This window comes from Cryptomeria japonica, chromosome 4, assembly GCF_030272615.1.
Source record: "Cryptomeria japonica chromosome 4, Sugi_1.0, whole genome shotgun sequence".
NCBI lineage: Eukaryota > Viridiplantae > Streptophyta > Pinopsida > Cupressales > Cupressaceae > Cryptomeria > Cryptomeria japonica.
The window spans coordinates 559,319,584-559,339,980 of record NC_081408.1 but is presented as its reverse complement, the minus strand read 5'-3'; positions in this window follow the sequence as shown (position 1 = coordinate 559,339,980).

The window sequence follows — 20,397 nt, the reverse complement described above, 5'->3', positions numbered from 1 at the left end:
TGTGGAGGCCAAATCTAGAGGTATTTGAAGTTTAAAGTTGTGACGGAAATTTTTCAGAAATTATAATTTTGAAGGCAAATTTCAAATAGTGATATCTCACTCATCCGGACACCTTTTTTAGAGGAAATTTTTTTTGTTTTGGGGTAGAATTTTGTGCTTTGTACAGTGGTGTAGGATTTTTCTGATTTTTGGATACAAGTTTTTCGGAAATCGTGAAATCCCGATTTGTACAACTTTGGAGGGTTCGTTTGGCCTCACATGGACTCCTTTTTAGGTGCCGTTTTTTTTAAAAGTGCATAATTTTTTGTCTAATATCATAATATACCATTTTTTTGCAATGATTTTGATTAAAAATTGTACTTTCAATATTTGGTCATTTTTTGGCCTATTTGGTACTTGTATTTTGCTTGGATCTCAGTTTAGATCACTAGTAGTATTTGTTGAAGTCTCTTATATCTCATTTTGAGAAGTTGTAAAATTTAAATCAGAAGTCCACCTTGCCTTATTTTTCAAGTGGCTCAGTGTACATGCACTAAGTATAAAGTGTCAAATCATGATTTTTTTGGGGGGGGGGATTTCTTGATTGAGTAATTTGGGGGGGTGTCTTGTGTGATTGTGTCTCTCTCTATCTTGTGTTTTTTCCTTTTTGCTGCTATGGGTTCTCCTAAGTTTCCTCTCTTAACTTCTCATAATTATGCTACTTGGAAAATTGATGCATGGAGTAAACTTATGGAAAAAGGATTAACTCATTATATTGATGGAACTATTGTTGCTCCCGCTGATCCTAAGGCTGATCCTGTTGGTCACTTGGATTGGCTCACTAAAAATATCATGGAAATTGGTACCTTAAGAAAGTATGTATCAAAGGATCTCATTTTTCATATTGAAAAATATACTGTAATCAAGGATGCTTGGCAAAACTTTCAAGACTTGTATGGTCAATTTGATGAGATTAGGGGATATCAAATTGATAGTGATATCACCATGTTAGATCCCAAGAACTTTGATACTATATATTGAGCATTGATTTTGAAATCAATAGAATCCCATAGTTTCAACTGAAACTACAAAATTTTTGTTAAAAATTATATAAATCAACCATGCCCTTAAGAATTTCGATAGAACATTTAGTACTTTCATCGACATCAGAATTCAAAGAACTATCACTCAAGATGAACTCATCAAATGCGCACATTAATTCTTACCTAAATATTTAATCTGATCGAAATGATATCGATGAAACCCATCAATGTTTCACCAATAAGTAACTCATCGAACAGACTTGAGCCTCGATGATCTCCGAAAGCAATTCACCAAAAGCACAATTTCCATTGATAAGTGATATGTCGAGCAAACCATGGGAAGATTTCATTGAAAGTAATTTTCGATAAAAAGAATGTGTCAAAGAACCACCAGAAATGCTGACCGAAGACATTTTTACACCGAAGAAAAGATATCGATAAAACACAAGAGACTCCCATCGAAGACCCATTATCGACCAAACATAGAGAGTTTAAGGACACCATTTGTCTTTCATCGAAAGAGGATATTTCATGGACACCAGCACAAATGTGGCATGTGAGATAAAACTTTTTGATGAAAGTGAAGAGGTTGATGAAGCCACAAATCCCCTTGACGATGATGATAGTTCCATCGAAACTGATACAATATCGATGAAAGATGATGATTCGAGGAAAGATAAAGCCAAGATACTGAAGTGCATAATTTCATCAAGAAAGGGTACAACCATAGAATTGATGAGCATCGATGGGAAACCTGAAATGTTGCTAGATGAATGATTATTTTTTGCAGCGAGAATCAATATGAGTCTTAACAAAGTCACTTCATCAAGAATTCAAATAAATGACTATGTGACCGTTGTGCAACTGGTAAAGGTAACCGATAGAATTGCCATGAATGCTCGATAAATTGGCAAAAGAGGGACATTTCTGAGCAAACGCTTGAAGGATTCATAGTGAGTTTCAGAAAGCTGAGATGATTTGAGGACAAATTCACCAGTGGTCTACCTTGAAATCAAGTAATTCTTCCACTCTCAGAACTCTATAGTGATAATGGAGGAATCATCTTCTAAAAATAATAGAGCTAGGAAAGCTAAAGAAACCTAGCCCCCGAAAAGATAAACCTAAGAGGCAGAAAAATGAAGGACTCTCTTTAGCCCAGGACCTAATTGACCAATGTCCTATATCAAGCCTTGGGTCTAAGAAAATTAGAATGGACGAGGAAGGACTGGAAGATAGATTTGAATGCCTAGGGGATACATAGGCAAAGATAGGGGGTCATGAGTTATTTATTTTTGGGTATAGACGAAGGAGTGCACCCAAACCTATGAATAATATGAGGTTAAATTTGGGGAAATTGGTATTGGCCAATGTCTTTGTGAATGTTGAACTCATGAAGTCCCTAGAAAATAATTATGAACCCAAGACCAGGACCATATGTGACTATATGGGGAGACCAATACAACCAATTACCAAGGAAATAATCGACACTGTGTTTGATTTGGATTGGGGGTTTGAAGAACAAATTGATATTAAAAAATTGATGGAGTATTTCAATTTAGAGAAGTTTACAAGAGGTGGAGACTCCCTGTCCATAGACCCAGAGTTGCAGGATCAATAGTACCATTTGATAAAAATGATAAAGCTCCATATGATGTTAATTTGTTTCATCCCTACTTTAAGTATACATACTACTGTGTTACTCAAGTTTTGGGAATAGAGGCTCACCCATTGATGGATATCACGGCTATGGTCATTTGTGTGGACTTGCAATCCAAAGATCCTTGGTTGTTCAATTTTTCTACGTATCTTATTGATGCTATCATTCATGGTCTAGAGAAGTTGAAAGGTGATGTGATTAATGTTAATTTCAAGTATTATTTTGTACTTATGCATATGCTATTATATGTCAGACAAGACAAGGGGTTATGGCCAGATGAGTTATGCATCATGGAATATAATAAAACTGAGGTAAGAAAACTTGTGCAGTTGTGGGTATCTTCATGGGACCAAAGGTATAGTAACTGCCAATACTGGAATTTTGAAGAGTATTTCGTTAAGATACTACATAGATTATTAGGGCACCTATGTGATCATGCATTGTCCCCTGAAATTTAGAGATTCTTGAGGCCAAAGGATTATGGTGAAGATACTACAATTAAACATAACTGGGGGGATTTTTATTGTTATTCAGATTGCACCCAGATAAGGGTGTATGGATTTGAAAGAAAGTCGTATCTGTTGCCTATCATTGTGCCTAATAAAGTGGCCTGCTTAGAAATCATCAAGCAGTTGTCAATAGTAAGCACCCAACATCTAACAGATCATGGGAAGCAATCTATCGTGCCTAGATTACTTGTCTTTTCAGACTTTGTTGTCAAAAATTCGAGGAGTTATAGTTTTCCACAGAAGAAATTGGACTACTACAAAATTGCAGAAGGAGACCCTAGGCCGAATTTTGATCCGAAAGGATACATAGGGGCTGCAACATCATCCTTGAAACTCAAGGCTGGAGAGCATATGTCACTCATGCCCGATGATTTTATCAGAAATGTAAAAAGGGAAGAATCTAATTAAAAAAGAGCCAAGTATGAGCAAGTCTTCTAGGCTTCCAAATCGAAGCTGTTCCAAGGAAGAATAAATGAGGATATGCTCCAACATATCAACGGCCCCTTAGAGAAAGAAAATAAACTTATGGAGCATGAGTTAGAATTTCTCGAGGGAGTTCCTGCTTATGTCTATGGAAAGCATATCAAAACTGTCAAGGATACAGAGCCTTTAGCCCATTTGTCTCCACAATCTGTTTCAAATGTTTTTCCAATTGACTCTCCCAAAGAATAATATTTGCCTAGATTCGAGGATGATGTGCAAATGGATATGACCACAGGGCAATACAATATCTAAGATGTTGGAGATATAAGGATGTTTGAGCATGAGGGTTTCATTGTTGATGATTGTTTCATCTTTTCAAAAGAATTTGACATATTGTTTTACCAACATAAAGGAAGACAAGTTAGGGATGCCATGAAAGATAAGATAGAGGATGAACAAGCCCAAAGGTTGCAAGAGGAAGTGGACCTTGCTAAATAAGAGATGACAGTCGAGAAAGGGAGGCAATTGCTTAAAGACACTGGTGTGTTGATATATTCAGGGTGGGATATGAGATCTGCATTACTATTTGATGGTTTCCTTAAGAAGCGAGACCCTAACAAGCGGATTATACAAGAAGAGATATATAAAATCTTTATGGGGTCAAGGTATGATCCAAATCAAAAGGATCTCATAATATGAGCCTTATATCCGAAAGAAAAGAGACCTATTTTGGTTTATACGGATCAAGTTTTTGGCCATTTAATGATCCAGCAGGTTGGGAAAACTGATCCCGGGATCACAGCCAAGTTAAATGTGGATGTGGCAAAATTGAACCAAGAACAAACCAATATTTTAGTCAAAGAGAACATCATCTACAAGGGCTTGTATGTGACAGCTACTGAAGAAGTTCAGAGGTTATAGGAACAGTTGTCACAAAAGGCCCCTATTACGAGAGAACATGAACCAAATATGGGTTATCAACCTGACTTCAGGGTCTTAGATGCTATATTTGATGCTACCTACTGGAGAATAAAGACCAAAAAGTTAGCCAAATAATTAACCAGTTCTCAACAAAAGATGAGCATGTTGGTGAATGATGTGATTGAACATAGGTACAAAGCTATGTTACCATATGCTAATCTATATTGGAAAGAATACACAGGAACTGTAAAAGCTCTAAAAGAGCATGAAAGATTGAAAGAGAGATTGCATGATGTACTAAAGAATAAAGAGGCCATGAATGTAGAAGAGAAAGCCCAAGGGGACCAATATCTGGCAGAACATGACAGGTACACGGACATGTTGAATAAAGATCTCCAGATGTTGGACAAAGAATGTATTGCAATGATACCAACTATCTACAAGGATGGTGAATTGACCCCATTAGAGAAATGGCATGAGGAATTTCCATTGATTAAGGAGAAGGAAGAGGTCAAATTCAACCAAAATGAGGATGTAGCCCCGCATATCAACGAGGCAGTGTTCGATCTCTTCTCACTGGAGGCAAATATGAAGCAAAGAAGTGCAGTTGTTACATGCCGTAAGATTGATGGTTACATTAATCATCTCGGCATAATTAATCTTTTTATCTTTCACTTTGTTAAGCAATTGAAATTTAGTTGTTAATGATGAAGGGATGTAACTCTTTGTAGAATAGGTATTGCTCACTTATTTATATAAGCAAGTTTTGTAAAAAAAGGACATCATTAGGAGAGAGAATATCGGATAGATACTTCAGCCTCTGGCATACTACTGTACTTTTCTAAAACTTTAATAGAATCAGTTGTGTTTCTCTATTTATGTGCTATGAATTTTTCCATTTCCTATAGGCATTTTTTTGTGCTATGAATTTTTCCATTTCCAATTGACTCTCTCAGAGAAGAATATCCACCTAGATTTGTGGATGATGTGCAAATGGATATGACCACAGGGCAATACAATATCCAAGACGTTGGAGATATAAGGATGTTTGAGCATGAGGGTTTCATTGTTGATGATGATTTCATCTTTTCCAAAGAATTCCAGACATTTATGTACCACCATAAAGGAATACAGGTTAGGGATGCCATGAAAGATAAGACAGAGGATGAACAAGCCCAAAGGTTGCAAGAGGAAGTGGACCTTGCTAAATGAGAGATGACACCCGAGAAAGGGAGGAAAATGCTTAAAGACGCTGATGTGTTGATATATTCAAGGTGGGATATGAGTTTTGCATTGCTATTTGATGGTTTCCTTAAGAGGAGAGACCCTAACAAGCGGATTATACAAGAAGAGATAGATAAAATCTTTATGGGGTCAGCGTATGATCCAAATCAAAAGGATCTCATAATATGGGCCTTATATCCAAAAGAAAAGAGACCTATTCTGGTTGATATGGATCAAGTTTTTGGCCATTTAATGATCCAGCGGGTTGGGAAAACTAATCCTAGGATCACAACCAAGTTAAATGTGGACATGGAAAAATTGAACAAGGAACAAACTAAGATTTTAGTCAAAGAGAACAGCTACTGAAGAAGTCCAGAGGTTACACTGACAGTTGTCACAAAAAGCCCCTATTACGGGAGAACATAAACCAGATATGGGTATTCAACCTAACTTCAGGGTCTTAGATGCTATATCTGATGCTACCTACTAGAGAATAAAGACCGAAAAGTTAGCCAAACAATTAACCAATTCTCAATAAAACTTGAGCAAGTTGGCGAATGATGTGATTGAACATAGGTTCAAAGCTATGTTACCATATGCTAATCTATATTGGAAAGAATACAAGAGAACTGTATAATCTCTAAAAGAGCATGAAAGATTGAAAGAGAGATTGCATGATGTACTAAAGAAAAAAGAGGCCATGACTATAGAAGAGAGAGCCCAAGGGGACCAATATCTGGCAGAACATGACAGGTACACAAACATGTTGAATAAAGATCTCTAGATGTTGGACAAAGAATGTATTGCAACGATACCAACTATCTACAAGGATGGTGAATTGACCCCATTAGAGAAATGGCAAGAGGAATTTACATTGATTAAGGAGAAGGCAATGGTCAAATTCAACTAGAATGAGGATGTAGCCCCGCATATCAACCAGGCAATGTTCGATCTCTTCTCACTGGAGACAAATATGAAGCAAAGAAGTGCAGCCGTTACATGTCATAAGAGTGATGGTTACATTAATCAACTTGGCATGATTAATCTTTTTATATTTCACTTTGTTAAGTAATTGAAATTTAGTTGTTAATGATGAAGGGATGTAACTCTTTGTAGAATAGGTATTGGTCACTTATTTATATGAGAGAGTTATGTAAAAAAAGGACATCATTAGAAGAGAGAATATTAGATAGATACTTCAGCCTCTAGCATACTATTGTACTTTTCTGAAACTTTAATAGAATCAGTTGTGTTTCTCTGTTTATGTGCTATGAATTTTTCCATTTCCTATAGGCATTTTTTTGTGATATTATCTACAGGAGATAAGGTTAATCATGTTCTTAAAGTGAAGTTTATGTTTCAATATTATAAACTTGGAATAATAAGATCTACTTGTGAATTGTAACTGTTCCCCATAGTTCTTCCTTGAATGGTCCTTTAAGGTAAAGGTTAAATTCATTCAAGCATTTTTATGATATAAACATTTATCAAATCTCATGAGAAACAGTAACTGACAGATTTACCAAAGGGGGTAGGTTTAAAAACTGTCTCACAAATCATACATTAAGTCCTAGAGAAATATAAGACTCTATAGCCCAAACAGTCAAGAAGGCACTGATCATCCATAAACCATAATTATCATTATATGAACGCACCTTTACATTAAATCAATAGGGATTAGTTGAGTAAGAAGTATAGAGTTAGTTAGTAATAGTGTATATATGTAGGAATTTCAAGCATAAAGATCGAATAGCTTCCATAACAACAATCTTGAACTCATCTGAAAGACATCTATTCCAAGAACCTTTGTCATTCTAAGATAGGGGTCAATTAGATCAAAATAATCAATCTGCTATTAAAAAAAAAAACCATTAGTTATCAAAAGCCACTAGTGAATAGGTATACCTGCCTAGGTCTTGCAGAGCCTAAAGTGAGGGAGTTAGTAACCGAATAGGTTCACTCTATAAGTTGGCCAAGTCAATTGGAGGGTTTGATCATAGGAGTTGGCATTTCCTTAGAACCTATCCAATCTATTGATTTGAGATCCAACAGATTGACGACTCTGCTCGGGACACATTCATTTAAGAAAGACTTTGTTGTGAGAAAGAACTCATATACAAAATACAATTTCCTTTCAAGAAGAAAGGTGGTGACTTTGAAATAAGAAATTTTATGTACGGAAGAAGGTCATTAACACAAGGCCACCCAATAGTACAATTAAAATTTAATCAAAAAAGAAATAGAAAGAATCAATAGACAATCTGATGGAACCCAAGAATGACTTCATGAATGAAAAGTATAATCAGTACTATTTTGAAAATCATTCACATCCAGCTTTGAATAAATAGACGTACACAGTTCCTACATACCCATGAAATGAGGACTTGGCAGTTGCAGATACAGAATGAAAAGGGAAATTCCCTCCTGGTTTTGAAAGTCACCACCCTAATTCAAGGGTAGGTACATCAAGTTCTTCGGGTTCAAGCAAAATGGATGCACCAGAACAAATGGTAGATTTGATGAAACGGATGTTAGATGTAGCCATTGAAATGAAGGATACTGGATGGGTACGAGAGTGTTTAGAATTATTTGCTAAGTTGGGTATGAATTTCAATGAAGATGACATTGATTGTGACTTGGATATATACAAGGCAAGGTGTGAACATGCAACCCAAGGATAAAACAAAGGGGGGAGAAATAAAGATGAAGTCAATATAAAGAACAATACCTACAACATATCTAGAAATCCTTTATATGATCATAGACACAATAATTTTCCATTAACCAACACACCTCCTAAGCACCAGCACAATCACCTTAACAATTTTCCATGCACCAATATACCTCCTAAATATTAGCATAATCATTTTAACAACTTTATGCATCAAAACCAATTTCCCCCTAGTAATAATAATATGGGTCAAAAATATGGAAATTTCTTCCAGGGGGGATATGGATTGATGAATACATAACGCATCAGATAGTTTGACTTTTTGGGAATGATGGTATATCTTCATCCCATTCCAAATGAAATTAGAATTGCGATACCAAAATTCACTGGGGGTAATGCTATCTCAGAAGAAACACACTGCAAATCTTTTGATACAGTCATGGAAGATTTATGCCTCCCATATGAGGATGTTAAAATAAAATTATTCATGCATTTGTTGATAGAGGATGCACAAGATTGGTTCAAAGCATTACCTGATTTTTCAATAAGTAGCCTTGCAAAGTTTAAAAGACTTTTTCTTGAGCAATATAGAGATCAAAATAGCCTTGAGTTTGCACTGCATGAAATCATAAGTATCAAGAAGGAACCTAATGAGATGGTTGTTGATTTCAATGAGAGATTCAACAAGGTTATGAATAAAATTCCTAATAGGATAAAATCAGTCCCAGAGGTAAGCATCTTGTACTACATAAATGCATTTGACAGCAAGACAAACTATGAGCTCCGAACAAAGAATCCTACAACTCTTCAAGGAGTTATGAAAGCTGCCATAACTATAGAAAACAATAAAAAGGCTACTGGGAGAGTTGGAAAGAGAGAAGACACTAGGTTGTTTATCCCAAGAGCTCCCAAACAAACTAAAGATGAAGATAAATTGGATAAGGTACTAAATACTCTAAAGGATTTGTCTCTGAGGGTGAATAAAATAGAGAAATAGCATTTTTTCCGTCAAGATAGACCCAGACTACATGATATGCCTTACAACACTACCTGGAAGGATGGGAAGCCAGTGGAGAAAAATCAAAAAGATAATGTGCAAATACCAGATCCTCTAAAAAGAACTATGAATCAGGTGTCAGATGATAACTTGTGGTGTTTTTCTTGTGACATGCTACATTCTCCTTACCAATGTATAATAGCAAAGAAATTGCAAGAAGAAGAGGAAGAATGTGAAGGATATATGGATGACCATGCCATAATTTTTCTTTCATTTGAAGAATATAACTCATTTGAGGAGGAGGGAGATAGTGATGTGAATTCCAAACGCATCAATTAGGAGTGTTGTGCACAATAGTTATTCTCAGATGAGGAAGAAGAAATTAAACTCAGGATCCCCACTGAAGAAGAAAGAGAAAGAATCACAGTGGCTATAGTGGAACAAGCCAAAAAAGCCTATGCTCTTAGGAATAGAACTATAAACCTTGATCAAGGTAAGCCTTCCGGTATGTTCATGAAATAAACCAATAAGATATATAAACCAACAGATAACATTCACAACAAGGATTCAGGAAAATCTAAAGAGAGGGATGTTCAAATCACAAAACCACAGAAGGGAGAAAAGGAGAGTATAACAAATGCTTCCTCAACACCAGCCACTACATCATTTGACATTGTGAATGCTTTGATGCAGATGAAGGCCTCTATCCCATTACTTGAGATAATGAAGTTCCCTAAATATAGAGAAAAGACTTTGAAAATGATCGCAGATGTCTCAGGAGAAAAGGTGAAGGAACGCAAGAAGGGTGGTCAAGATCATTGTGGTGAAGGTGATACAATTCCAGCCATATATTTGGGATCAACAATAGCAAAGAATCATTCCCAAAAATCCTTTTTACTTAACCTTGATGGTCAATAACAAGACGATCAAAAAGTGCATGATCGATTCAGGAGCAAAGATAAATGTTATGCCCGTAGGAGTTATGAAAGAGCTTGGAATGGGGGTGGATACAACGTTTGGTAAATGCTATGCTATGGATAACAAATCTATCCCAGTTGTGGGTGTTATGAAAGATATAGAATTCAAACTAGCAGCATGCCCTGAAGCATCCTACAAAACAGATATTATTGTAGTAGATGTCCCTCCTAATTATGGGATGTTATTATCCAGACAATGGTCAAACTTGATAGGGGGACATGTCTAGTTAGACTTTGCATATGCAACCATACCAGTAAATGGACATGTGGTGAGAATCAAAAGAGAGCCTCATTCCTCATATATCATCGAGGATTTGGGAACGCCTAAACTGACATGTTTTATTCAGTCAGACATGGATAATTTTAAAGTACAATTGACAAAACCAAAAACTAAGGATTTGTCTCCAATTCAATCTTGTGTCAAAGAAACTAATGATCAAGTATGGCACATGTTCTTTGATAGATCATGTAGTAAAGAGGGAAGTGGGGCTAGGATTTTATTAATTTCATGAACTGGAGAAACATTTAAATATTCTTTTAAGTTATTATTTGAATGTACCAATAATATTGTTGAGTATGAGGCTCTAATTACAGGACTGAACCTAGTAGTTAAGCATGGAATTAAGATCCTTAGTGTATTTGGGGACTCAGAACTGATAGTATCCCAAGTTAAAGAAAAGTATGCCTCTAAACATATCAGACTCAAGCAATATAGGAATGCAGTGTGGGATACCATTGAATTATTTGTTGTCTTCTAGATAAATTGGGTTGATAGGTTGAAAAACATAATGGCTGAATTTTTGGTGAATAGTACAAGTGGAAAAATTTTCAAGATGATGTCGACTTGTTGACTTTCTTGCAGTGTGTGGATCAATATCAGGTGTAGGCTATTAATTTTAATGACTTTATGGAAAAGGCTGAGGGGAAAGAAACCTTGTTTCGATAGGAAATCATACAGTTGAAATCAAACAAAATACCAAGAGGTTTGGTTGCATTGGAGAGGACTTTCAATGCACAAGATAGGATAGAAACTAAGGTAACTACAGCTAAAGAAAGTGATGTTGAACAGGTCAACTTGGGAAGCAAGGAATCACCAAGGCATGTGTTTGTCAGAAAGAAATTAACTCCAAAACTGAAGTAATAATTGACAATACTGCTCAGAAAATATAGGCACGTATTTGCATGGTCATATGATGACCTCAAATTTTACAGAGAAGATCTTTTCCAGCATGAAATACCCCTCAATCCTGATGCCAAACCATTTAGACAAAAACAAAGACCTATAAATCCAACTCTGCTTCCCAAGATGAAAGAAGAAGTAATAAAAATGAAAGATGGAGGGATAATCAAACCTTGTAGGTATTCCTCTTGGGTTTCAAACCTAGTGCCTGTCAGGAAAAAGAATGGAGACATAAGACTCTGTGCAGACTTTAGGAACCTGAATATATCATCCTTGAAAGATAATTACCCATTACCAAATATGGATATCATGTTACAGAAAGTAACTAGATGTGAACTATTATCTATGATGGATGGATTCTCAAGATATAACCAGGTGAAAGTCAGGGAAGCTGAGCAATACAAGATGGCCTTCACAACACCATGGGGTACCTTCGTATATGCAAGGATGCCATTTGGCCTAACTAATGCAGGGACAACTTTCCAAAGAGAAATGGATGTGGCATTTGCAGAACTAATAGATGTGATAATGGTGGTATACTAGGATGATCTAACCGCATACTCAAAAAAGGCTGAAAACCACTACAATCACCTTGAAAGGATATTTAGGAAAGCTTTAGAATACGAGATTTCTCTAAACCCAAAGAAATGTCATTTTGGAGTTAAGGAAGGAAAACTTCTAGGACACATAGTATCTAAAGAGGGAGTAAAAATTGATGAAGTCCCCATTCCAAAAACTGTTAAAGCCATTCATTCATTTTTGGGACAAATAAACTTTGTCAGGACATTCATCTTAAACTTAGTGGATATTATAAAACCCATAGTGTAGATGTTGAAGAAAGGAGCCAAGATAGATTAAGATGTAGAAGCATTGGAGTCCTTTATAGAAATCAAGAGAGCAATATCTGAGGCATCAGTACCGATATCACTAAATTTTAGTAAACCATTTCTGATATTTTCTTTTGCCTCTTGCAACACAGTGGAAATAGTATTGGAACCCATCGCATATTTCAGCAAGTCATTGAGCCCATCCGAGATCAAGTATGATATAAATGAGAAACAATCTTATGCTTTGGTTAAAGCAGTGAGACATTTTACACCGCACTTGGTAGGGGTGGAGATCATAGCTTATGTTCCTAATGTAGTAGTGAAAGATATTTTAAAGCAGACTGAAGTAACAAGGAAAAGGTGCAAATGGATTAATCAAAACCAAGAGTTTAACATTCAGCTCAAAATCACGCAAGTCATTAAGGGCCAGGGATTAGCTAGACTTATGGCAGGAGCAGATTCCAAAGAATTTCAGATAAATGAAGTTGGGTTTGAGGACTCCAATTTCAGCATCGAGCACACTGCTTGGTACACAAATACTGTATATTACCTTAAACATATTAAGTGTCTAGATAATATCACTTATAATCAAAAGAGGACCTTGAAGTTAAAATCATCAAAATATGTGATCATTAATGGTGACTTGTATTGGAAGAACAGAGATGGAATCTTGTTGCTTTGTTTGGATGAACATCAAGCAAAAGAAATCCTACAGGAAATGCATGATGGGGTATGTGGTGGTCATTTTTTTGCTAAACCCACAGCTCATAAGATACTGAGAGCTGGATATTATTGGCCGCATGTATTCAATGATGCCTATGCATATGTTAGGAAGTGTGAGGCATGCCAAAGGTTCTCAAGGAAACTGAAGTATCGAGGAGCCCTCCCATTAATACATATGCAAGTTGAAGAACCTTTTTAGCAATGGGGGCTAGATTTTATTAGGGAAATATCAGAAAAATCTAGTGGAGGGCACAGATGGATATTGGTAGCCACTGACTATTTAACCAAATGGGTAGAAGCAATTCCTACCAAGCAAGCTACTAGTAAAGTGGTAATCAAAATTCTTGATGGAACATATCATTGTCAGGTTTGGTGTCCTTAAAAGTATCAACACTGACCATGGTATGTGTTTTAGATTTGAAGAATTCAATACCCTCTTTGAGGAGTATGGCATCATAATATCCCATTCATCCCGTATCACCCTCAAGGTAATGGGCAAGCTGAATCCAGCAATAAAAATATTTTCAAAATTATCAAGAAGATGTTGGGATAGAATAAGAGAGCATGGGATTCAAAATTGAGTCTAGCACTTTGGTCTGATAGAATAACAATCAAAAATTCCACCGGAAGGTCTCCGTTTGAATTGGTTTATGGAAAGAAAGCTAGACTTCCATTGGATAATCTTCTTCCTATCCACAGATTTATGATACAAGAGGAAATTAACGTGGAAGATCCTTTGCATGAGAGGTTTGGTTAGCTAGTAGAGCTTGATGAGGTCAAGATAGAGGCCCAGAGGCAGAATGTTAAGGTACAAAATCAAATGAAAAGACTATATGACAAAAGGACAACAACCAGGAAGTTTGAGATAGGAGATTGGGTCCTGATGTGGGATGCTAGAAACTAGGGCAAGGGTAAGCATGGGAAGTTTGAACACCTTTGGCTCGGGCCATATGTGATTATAAAAAAGGCAGGGGAGGATGCTTATTTCCTACAAAGTGTGACAGGAGACAATCAGGAACTACCAGTACATGGACAGTTCCTGAAGAGTTTTTTCTCTTAAAATTCTATTTCATGTAGAGTAGATTAGGGATCATCCTTCATTGTATATACACTGCCAACCATCATTAGTAAGTTCCTATTCACTAGAGATTGTAGATTCTTGAAAGAATTTACAATATACCTCCACCCCCAGTTAGAGCCACTGTTGAGAATTGATTTTGATATCAATAGAATCCCATAGTTTCAACTAACGCTACAAAAGTTTTCTTAAAAAGTATATAAATCAACCATGACCATAAGAATTTTGATAGAACCTTTAGTACTTTCATCGACATTAGAATTCAAAGAACTATTGCTCAAGCCAAAGTCATCAGATGCGCACATTAATTCTTACCTAAGTATTTAATCTGACCGAAATAATATCGATGAAACCCATCAATGTTTCACCGATAAGTAACTCATCGACCAGACTTGAGCCTCGATGATCTCTGAAAGCGATTCATCGAAAGCACAATATCCATCGATAAGTGATGTGTCGAGAAAACCATGGGAAGATTTCATCAAAAGTAATTTTTGATAAAAAAGAATGTGTCGAAGAACCACCAGAAATGCTGACCGAAGACGTTTTTACACCAAAGAAAAGACATCAATAAAACATAAGAGACTCCCATCAAAGACCTGTTATCGGCCAAACATAAAGAGTCAAAGGAGACCATTTGTCTTTCACTAAAAGAGGATATTTCATCGACACCAACCCAAATGTAGCATATGAGATAAAAAAATTTGATGAAAGTGAAGAGGTCAACGAAGCCACAAATCCCCTTGACAATGATGATAGTTCCATCAAAACTGATACAATATCAATGAAAGATGATTTTTCGAGGAAAGATAAAATCAGGATACCGAAGTGCATAATTTCATCGAGAAAGGGTACAACCATAAAATTGATGAGCATCAACGGGCAACCTAAAATGTTGCTAGATGAATGATTATTTTATATCATGAGAATAAATATGAGTCTTAACAAAGTCACTTCATCATGAATTCAAATAAATGACTCTGTGACCATTGTGCAACTGGTAAAGGTAACCGATAGAATCGTCATGAATGCTCAATAAATTGGCAAAAGAGGGAAATTTATGAGCAAACACTTGAAGGATTCACAGTGAGTTTCAAAAAGCTGAGATTATTCAAGGGCAAATTCACCAATGGTCTACCTAGAAATCAAGTAAGTTTTTCACTCTCAGAACGCTGTAGTGATAATGGAGGAATCATCTTCTAAAAATAATAGAGCTAGGAAAGCTAAAGAAACCAAGCCCCCGAAAAGATAAACCTAAGAGGCAGAAAAAGGAAGGGTGCTCTTTATCCCAGGACCTAATTGACCAATGTACTATATCAAGCCTTAGGTCTAAGAAAATTAGAACGGATGAGGAAGGACTGGAAGATAGATTTAAATCCCTAGGGGATACATGGGCAGAGATAAGGGGTCATGAGTTATTTATTTTTGGGTACATATGAAGGAGTGCACCCGAACCTGTGAATAATCTGTGGAGGTTAAATTTGGGGAAATTGGCAGTAGGCAATTTCTTTGTGAATGTTGAACTCATGAAGTCCCTAGAAAATAATTATCAACCCAAGACCAGGACCATATGTGACTATATGGGGAGACCAATACTACCAATTACCAAGAAAATAACTGACACTATGTTTAATTTGGATTGGGGGTTTGAAAAACAGATTGATATTAAAAAATTGACGCAAGAGTATTTCAATTTAGAGGAAGTTTACAAGAGGTGGAGACTCCCTGTCCATAGACCCAAAGTTGCAAGATCGATAGTACCATTTGATAAAAATGATAAAGCTCCATATGATGTTAATTTGTTTCATCCCCTCTTTAAGTATACATACTACTGTGCTGCACAAGTTTTGGGAATAGAAGCTCACCCATTGATGGATATTGTGGCTATGGTCATTTGTGTGGACCTGCAATCCAAAGATCCTCGGTTGTTCAATTTTTCTACTTATCTTGTTGATGCTATCAGTCATGGTCTGGAGAAGTTCAAAGGTGATGTGATTAATATGTATTTCAAGTATTATTCTATACTTATGCATATGTTATTATATGTCGGACAAGACAAAGGGTTATGGCCAGACGAGTTATGCATCAAGGCATATGCTAAAATTGGGGTAAGAAAACCTATGTAGTTGTGGGTATCTTCAAGGGACCAAAGGTACAGTAACTACTAATACTGGCATTTCAAAGAGTATTTCGTTAATACATTACATAGATTATTAGGGCACCCGTGTAATCATGCATTGTCCCCTGAAATTCAGAGATTATTGAGGCCAAAGGATTATGGTGAAGATACTGCAATTGCACATAACTAGGGAGATTTTTATTGTTATTCGGATTGCACCTAGATAAGGGTGTATGGATTTGAAGGAAAGTCATATGTGTTGCCTATCACTGTGCCTAACAGAGTGGCCTGCTTAGAAATCATCAGGCAGTTGTCAATAGTAAGCGCCCAATATCTAACTGATCATGGGAAGCAATCTATCGTGCCTGGATTACTTATCTTTTCAGTCTTTGTTGTCAAAATTTCAAGGAGTTCGATTTGCTATAGAAGAAATTGGACTACTACAAAATGGCAGAAGAAGACCCTAGGCCGAATTTTGATCTGAAAGGATACGTAGGGGTTGCAAGGTCATCCCATAAACTCAAGGTTGGAGAGAATATGTCACTCATGCCTGATGATTTTATCAAAAATGTAAAAAGGGAAGAAGATAATTAAAAAAAGAGCCAAGTATGAGAAAGTGTTCCAGACTTACAAATGGAAGCTCTTCCAAGGAAGAATAAATGAGGATATGCTCCAACATATCAAAGACCCCATAGAGAAAGCAAATAAACTTATGGAGTGTGAGTTATAATTGCTCGAGGGAGTGCCTGCTTATGTCTATGGAAAGCATATCAAAATTGTCAGGGATATACAGCCTTTAGCCCATTTGTCTCCATAATCTGTTTCAAATGTTTTTCTAATTGACTCTCTTAGAGAAGAATATCCACCTAGATTTGCGGATGATCTACAAATGGATATGACCACAGGGAAATACAATATCCAAGATGTTGGAGATATAAGGATGTTTGAGCATGAGGGTTTCATTGTTGATGATGATTTCATCTTTTCCAAAGAATTCTAGACATTTATGTACCAGCATAAAGGAATACAGGTTAGGGATGCCATGAAAGATAAGACAGAGGATGAACAAGCCCAAAGGTTGCAAGAGGAAGTGGACCTTGCTAAACAAGAGGTGACACCCGAGAAAGGGAGGAAAATTCTTAAAGACACTAGTGTGTTGATATATTCAGGGTGGGATATGAGTTTTGCATTGCTATTTGATGGTTTCCTTAAGAAGCAAGACCCTAACAAGCGGATTATACCAGAAGAGATAGATAAAATCTTTATGGGGTCAACGTATGATCCGGATCAAAAGGATCTCATAATATGGGCCTTATATCCGAAAGAAAAGAGACCTATTCTGGTTGATATGGATCAAGTTTTTGGCCATTTAATGATCCAACGGGTTGGGAAAACTAATCCTAGGATCGCAGCCAATTTAAATGTGGACGTGGAAAAATTGAACAAGGAACAAACCGAGATTCTAGTCAAAGAGAACAGCATCTACAAGGGCTTGTATGAGAAAGCTATGAAAGAAGTCCAGAGGTTACATAGACAGTTGTCACAAAAGGCCCCTATTACGGGAGAACATGAACTAGATATGGGTATTCAACCTGACTTCAGGGTCTTAGATGCTATATCTAATGCTACCTACTAGAGAATAAAGACCGAAAAGTTAGCCAAACAATTAACCAGTTCTCAACAAAACTTGAGCAAGTTGGTGAATGATGTGATTGAACATAGGTTCAAAGCTATGTTACCATACGCTAATCTATATTGGAAAGAATACACGAGAACTATAAAATCTCTAAAAGAGCATGAAAGATTGAAAGAGAGATTGCATGATGTACTAAAGAAAAAAGAGGCCATGACTACAGAAGAGAGAGCCCAAGGGGACCAATATCTGGCAAAACATGACAGGTACACAAACATGTTGAATAAAGATCTCCAGATGTTGGACAAAGAATGTATTGCAACGATACCAACTATCTACAAGGATGGTGAATTGACCCCAGTAGAGAAATGGCAAGAGGAATTTGCATTGATTAAGGAGAAGATAGTGGTCAAATTCAACTAGAATGAGGATGTAGCCCTGCATATCAACTAGGCAATGTTAGATCTCTTCCCACTAGAGACAAATATGAAGCAAAGAAGTGTAGCTGTTACATGTCATAAGAGTGGTGGTTACATTAATCAACTTGGCATGATTAATCTTTTTATCTTTCACTTTGTTAAGTAATTGAAATTTAGTTGTTAATGATGAAGGGATGTAACTCTTCGTAGAATAGGTATTGCTCACTTATTTATATGAGCGAGTTATGTTAAAAAAGGACATCATTAGAAGAGAGAATATCAGATAGATACTTCAGCCTCTGGCATACTACTATACTTTTCTGAAACTTTAATAGAATCAGTTGTGTTTCTCTATTTATGTGCTATGAATTTTTCCATTTCCTATAGGCATTTTTTTGTGATATTATCTACAAGAGATAAGGTTATTCGTGTTCTTAAAGTGAAGTTTATGTTTCAATATTATAAACTTGGATTAATAAGATCTACTTGTGAATTGTAACTGTTCCTCGTAGTTCTTCCTTGAGTGGTCCTTTAAGGTAAAGATTAAATTCATTCAACCAATTTTATGATATAAACATTTATCAGATCTCATGAGAAACAGTAACTGACAGATTTACCAAAGGGGGTAGGTTTAAAAACTGTCTCACAAATCATACATTAAGTCCTAGAGAAATATAAGACTCTATAGACCAAACATCCAAGAAGGCACTCATCATTCGTAAACCTTAATTATCATTATATGAATGCACCTTTACATTGAATCAATATGGATTAGTTGAGTAAGAAGTATAGAGTTAGTTAGTAATAGTGTACATATATAGGAATTTCAAGCACAATGATCGAATAGATTCCATAACAACAATCTTGAACTCATCTGAAAGACATCTATTCCAACAACCTTTTCCATTATGAGATAGGGGTCAGTTAGATCAAAATAATCAATCTGCTATAAATCGCATTAGTTATCAAAAGCCACTAGTGAATAGGTATACTAGCGTAGGTCTTGCAGAGCCTAAAGTGAGGGAGTTAGTAACCGAATAGGTTCACTCTATAAGTTGGCCAATTGAATTGGAGGGTTTGATCATAGGAGTAGGCATTTCCTTAGAACCTATCCAATGAGTTGATTTTAGATCCAACACTATACAAGATTATGTCACTAAGGCAAAAGAGTTGAGGGCACAACTCAAGGATTGTGGCATTGATAAGAAGGATACTCAATTGATCTTCAATTTGATGGGCAAACTTCCACAAGAATATGTAGCATTTATTTCTAGTTTCCAAACCCATAGGATGACAATGGGTTCAAGCTACATAATGCCTACATTTGATGCTTTCGCTGAAATGTTGATGTTGGAACAAACTAAGTTGATAAGCATGGGCATTCTTAAGACTTCTAAGTCTCAAGCATTAGTGGCAAATCAAGGAAACAAAGTAAATCAAGGAAAGGATAACTCAAACAAGTAGAAATGGAAATCAAAGCCTAAGGACAAAGAATCACCTTCTCCACAACAAGGAGATTCATCCTCTTCCAAGAGGGACAATTCACCAAAGAGAGAGAGACCTACTTGTGCATATTGTAAAAAAAAAATTCATGAGGAGCATTGTTGCCATTCTAAGAAGATTGATGAGCTCGTGCACATATCCTCAAAAAACATAACATTGATTTGCCTAATATCTACAAGAAGGATGATTCATCAACTTCCACTTCCTCACATTCAAAAGGAAAAGGGCAAGAATTCATGGTTTCTACAAGTGGGAAGACTCACTCTTTTGGGACAAGAAAAGGAAAATCTCTTTGTGCTACTGCAAGTCATGATTCAGCGAGATGGCTTCTAGATTCAGGGGTTTCTCATCATATGGCATATTTGTAGTCTAAGTTCTCTACATTTGAGCCTTGTACCATGCCGCAGATTCTGATGGGCAATCATACATACATGGATGTGATTGGGAAAGGATCTATTGCCATTGGGGATAACTCCTTTAATGATGTGTTGTGTGTACCCCACTTGACAAATAA